This window comes from Dermacentor silvarum, chromosome 6, assembly GCF_013339745.2.
Source record: "Dermacentor silvarum isolate Dsil-2018 chromosome 6, BIME_Dsil_1.4, whole genome shotgun sequence".
In the NCBI taxonomy this organism is placed as follows: Eukaryota; Metazoa; Arthropoda; class Arachnida; order Ixodida; family Ixodidae; genus Dermacentor; species Dermacentor silvarum.
In genome coordinates this window covers 100,229,292-100,234,650 of record NC_051159.1, presented here as the reverse complement: position 1 = coordinate 100,234,650, position 5,359 = coordinate 100,229,292, and the positions used below count along the sequence as shown (strand labels likewise).

The 5,359-nt window shown below is 49.7% G+C and overlaps 1 non-coding gene and 1 pseudogene across 1 annotated transcript; both read right to left on the bottom strand.

The window, feature by feature from the left end:
* Nucleotides 1–3,720: 3,720 nt before the first annotated feature.
* LOC119457183 (U2 spliceosomal RNA) lies at nt 3,721–3,911 on the bottom strand. Its single transcript, XR_005193183.1, has one exon. It is a non-coding gene; the product is annotated as a U2 spliceosomal RNA (small nuclear RNA).
* Nucleotides 3,912–4,313: 402 nt separating this feature from the next.
* LOC119457158 (U2 spliceosomal RNA) lies at nt 4,314–4,514 on the bottom strand (annotated as a pseudogene).
* Between the last annotated feature and the right edge of the window lie 845 nt (nt 4,515–5,359).

The following is a 5,359-nucleotide window of genomic DNA, read 5'->3' as shown; positions in this document are numbered from 1 at the left end:
ACCACTTGACAATTTTCTAGCTGTTGTATTAAGGCTTGCGTTATGTAAATCCTATCAAGTCTGCTGGCTGTATGTCTGGAAGTTCGTGTAGGTTCGAAACTATCCGCGTGTTTTAAGATCCATGTGTCTGACATTTGGTTTTGTGTGAGTAAGTTTCTTAGTTCCTTTGCGTGATAGTTGGACGCGCCCTGTCCTGGGCCTCGTATGTCGCGCATTGTATCCAATACGCAATTGAAATCCCCTAGGATGATGTACTGCCTCGGCTCTAACATATATGTTTGTAAATTTTTGAAGAAATTATTCGTAAGGCTTCGTGTTACCGGTGCGTATACATTTATTATGCGTGTTCTTTTCCCGTCGACAAAAATGTCTACCGCTGTGACTCTCCCTTCCGTGTCGCTCGTGAAGTGCGCGCTTTCTCTAAATCTATTGGATATGAAAATTATTCCTGTGCCGCGGCAATGAGCGTCCGTCAAGGAGAAGAAGGCATCCATGCCGAATCTGTGCCGGAATTCTAACACATCTCTTGATGTTCTGAAATTTGTTTCCTGGATGCATAGAATGTCGATGTGTTTTTGTCTGGCTAGATGGATTATTTCGCGTTGTTTGTCTGGGTCTCTGAAACCTCGGACGTTAAATGACATTACGTTAAGTTGGGGCATGTTTACGCAAATGATTGATAGAACAAAGCAGGAAAAAAGGATGTGGAATAAAAGCGTGGGTCGCCTTCTACTTAACGAACGCTCTTTGTGCATGGTTACTTGTCGTTTCTTTGCGGCGCGGCAAAGCGATAAGAAGAGTTGTGGGATGCTTGCGGTTTAGTCTTTCTTTCATCTTTGAACCTTAGTATAATGTTTATCGAATGACGTCTCGACGGTTAACTTCATAGTGGGGCTATTCCGGCTCGCCCAAGAAAAGGATAGTTGTTCACTGATGCAAGTGTGGGTGCAACTCGGGCCGTTTGACATATAACATATGAAAGCAACGATAAGGAGCGGGGGCAAGTTAATCGGCCAAGCAGTGCATGCGCGCAAGCTCTCTTTCCTGATGGTAGTTATCGGAGGGGTTGACCTGGAGAGGGTGTTTCGATTGACGGCACACCCTTTCGTGGTCGTTTCAAATTTATGACGTAAAAAGGACGTCATTGTTAAAAGATGGGAAGGAGCGTCTCGGAGAGAGGCCTGTTTGTTCGGTGCTCATTGTGGATGCACTGCTCTGCCGATTTTTTTTTTTTTTTTTTTTTTTTGGGGGGGGGGGGGGGCATCATATTGTATGTGCAACAATGTTACAATCGAGAAGAAAAAAAAAGGAAAGTAGCGTACAACAGTCACTACATATTGGGTGTTGGGAAAGCTATAGTACAGAGTATTAGAACATATCTTTGTCACTTACATCTTCAGTTGAAGAGTGTTGCGAGTTGGCCGGAGAGTCGACGCGTGCTTTTTTGGTCTGTGACGCTTTGCCGCTGTTCGTGTCGCCTCCGCTGCTTGTCGTTTCGGGTTTGGGTCTCCGTTGTGACCTTGATCGGTCGCGTCGAAGATCCGGTAGCTGTGTAGTTGCAGCTTCTGGAAGCCAGGGGTCTTGTAGTTTGTCGGTACTGTCACTTGAGTGGTAGCCTGTTGATCTTCGGCTTTGATGTGAGTTGGGTTGCGCCTTCGATGTTTTGCCTCCCTCGTTGGTTTTTTGGGGTCTTGTAATGGTAGTTCCTTTGTTGGCCTTTGGGTTGGCGTTGCCTTTAGATGATGTATTCATGGTGGTCAGCATAGGTCGCAGTGGGCGTTCGTCAAGATTTGTTGGTGAAGGCATTGTGCTAGATTTCTGGCTTTCTTTGCCTTCAGTCTTGTCTTGCTTTTCCTCTTGTGGGCTGTTGGCGTTTCCTGTGTCGGGGGTTTCTTCACCTGCAGATTCTTTCGAAGTTTTCCCTTGTGATTCTGCATACTTGTTTGTTTCGTCCGATGAGGTTTGTAAACTGTTGTCCGATTCTTCGTTTAGAGCATTGTAACTTCCAGTGCTTGCGTGTCCGGATTCGGCCGAGGTTTGGCTTGCGTTGGCGCTCGTCTGGGTTGACGATGCTGCTATTGCTTTCATATCGCTTATAAGCGTTGCTTTTAGGCTTGCACTGCGTGTTGGTGGAGTCTTAGTTAAGACTGTCATTGTCCTAGCTGGGGAAGGTGCTTGTGAAGTTGAGGCTACGGGTTCTGAGCTTGGTTTGTCGGTTTGTCTTGTTGCAGCCGCGTAGGAGCGAGGTAGGAAACAGTCTTTAGTCGAATGTTCTCTGCCACATTTGCGACATTTGCCATTACATTCCCCACTGTTGTGGCCGTAGCTTTTGCAGCGGTCGCAGTGAGGCGTCGGGCAATTGGCGGCTACGTGCCCTTCTTCATTGCATTTGCCACACACTCGGCGCATGCCTCTGTATTCAAGCATGGCTCGGTAGCCTTGAATTGTGAGGAAATTCGGGGCCGGCTTGGTCATCTCTAGCTTGGCTACACGTGTACCGCTGAAAACTTCTTGCCTTGAGTGCATGGTTGCGAAATACATGTCTCGGACTTTACCGAAAGGTTGTAGGGCTGCGGCGACTGTTTCATGCGAGATGTACGGAGGTAGTCGGAAAATGTTGACTGGGACACATGGTGTACCAACAGCTTCGACTTGAATTACGTTTTCAGCTATCTTAAAGCTTCCCTGAACGAGTAGCTGTGTTGCCTGTTCAGGTGTCTTGACACACACGAGGAACTTGAACCCTCCAAGATGTTGCAAGAACAGTACACCATTGGCGCCTGTAACTTCTTCTACGCTGTCGATAATTTCATCCACAGATGTGGTAGAATCTGGTACCGTGAACAAGAAACAATGTTCCTTGGGAGGGGGCGGAACTTGGCGTGAAGCCATTTTCTTGAAAAGGAAAAGCAGAGTGGGCGTACCACACGGCCTTCTAATCTTGTCAAACTGATAATCTCGTGCTTACTTGGATGTGGTTCTTGCTAGCTGCCTCGGCTTGCTGGACCCATCCAGGCTCGGCCAATGGCACTGACGCTCTTCACTGACTGGTTGCTCTGGGGCCCGGCAGATGGTGCTGACCGGGGCGCTTGGAAGGGGAACGAGATAACCCGCCTGTCGCCGGTCGTCCAAGATCCGATGGTTCCCAAGGCTCAGCTAGAGGGCGCCAGGAGTGTGCACAGCTGGTCTGGGATGATCTTGAGGGTCCCCTGGGGGTCCTCGTCTTGAGGGCGAGACCCCAGGCACACGCAGATGACTCGTCGGAAAACTCTTCTCGGCCCGGGGGCAGTGATCTTAGCCAAAAGGCCGAGAAGCGATAGCCACAGACGTTCGTCGACCTGACCGCCTCTTGACTGATCTCCAACATGGAGCCGGTGAATAGCGACACGAGAAACACAAAGTACGAATTATTGGTCGAAATAAACGAGCGAAGAAGTTGCTGTGTGTTCGATGAATGTGCACGCATCTTAACGTTTATATTACACCATCTACAGCTTGTTGTGTTTACGTTTGAAAGCGAAAACCAACTACACGCCGGCACTAACCATGCGTCGAGTCAGCTCCTTTGGGGCCCCCGACATGGGCACACAACGTCGCGGTGTCTCGATCGTTGTTTCGGTTACATTAAGTTCGACTGCAGTGACTTGATTGTTGGAACAGCTGTTAAAATTACTCGCTCGCCCTTGCAATACGCAGAACACAATTCTGATTTTTTTTTCTCGACAGTGGGCCGTGCCCGGCTGTAGTGCAACGCCGGAACGACCCGTGGCGCCGTGAGGGCAAGCCCCGTACACGGCGCCGCTTTCCAAAAATAAAGTTAATATCAAAGACCCATCATAGGGCCATACCAGATATTAAGCTGATAAGAACAGGTACTACATTTGATCTTAGCCAAAAGGCCGAGAAGCGATAGCCACAGACGTTCGTCGACCTGACCGCCTCTTGACTGATCTCCAACATGGAGCCGGTGAATAGCGACACGAGAAACACAAAGTACGAATTATTGGTCGAAATAAACGAGCGAAGAAGTTGCTGTGTGTTCGATGAATGTGCACGCATCTTAACGTTTATATTACACCATCTACAGCTTGTTGTGTTTACGTTTGAAAGCGAAAACCAACTACACGCCGGCACTAACCATGCGTCGAGTCAGCTCCTTTGGGGCCCCCGACATGGGCACACAACGTCGCGGTGTCTCGATCGTTGTTTCGGTTACATTAAGTTCGACTGCAGTGACTTGATTGTTGGAACAGCTGTTAAAATTACTCGCTCGCCCTTGCAATACGCAGAACACAATTCTGATTTTTTTTTCTCGACAGTGGGCCGTGCCCGGCTGTAGTGCAACGCCGGAACGACCCGTGGCGCCGTGAGGGCAAGCCCCGTACACGGCGCCGCTTTCCAAAAATAAAGTTAATATCAAAGACCCATCATAGGGCCATACCAGATATTAAGCTGATAAGAACAGGTATTTTTTTTTAGAAAAATGTTTGTTACATTTTTTCCAAAAAAGGGCTGTAAAAAAGACACGAAAATGGCACTTGAGTTTGGTGTTTGTTTTTGAGCAGGCATGGAGGTGAGTGTTTGTTTAGCGTGTGTTAAATATTGGTTGGAAGTTTTCGAGCTGGCATGAAGGTGTGTGTTAGTTTAGTGTGTGTCTACCCAGTGAGGTTTTAATTCACTTGGCGGCGATGTGGTCAGCGTAGACGTTGCGGGATGCTGCGATGGTCTCGCTGACAGCCAACTTCTTGAACAGCCGCAGGTACTTCTTGCTGCAAAGGCGCCGCATGACGCGGTCGTTCCGGGGATCCCAGGATCCGAGGGCTCCGACGACGATCGCCTCCACGGACACCTTCTGGTACTTCCGCTGCAGGTACTCCCGGACTGGCTTGTACTTTTCCTCCTTTTTCTGGCGGGCCTCGATCAGGGCTGCAGGCCGGTTGTCAAAGGGGCAGGTCACGTCCACGATGATCGCCTCCTCGCCTCTGCAAAGAACAAGATCGGGACGAAGGTTAGTCGTGCCCACTGGCCGGTTCTCGTGGGTGACAGTGAACCTGGTGGAGGCTGCGGCTTTCACTCGGTTAACGATCTGGTTGTGGCGGCTTGTGTATGCTTGACTGTGAGTCATGCAGTGACACAGGACGTGTGGCAGCGTCTCGGGATGAGAGCCGCACACCCTACACCGTTGGTCCACGTCCGTTGCCCACGGCCTCGCTGCGTTCAGGGGAACGACGTTAAGTCGAGCCCGGTGAACGAAACGCCAGTCGGTAAACCTTGTGAATTGGCCGGTACGCACAAAGTGGGAACTGCTCCGGTCAGCGGCGACGCACTCCATCACTTTCCCCTGGTTGGGTTTTTGGTG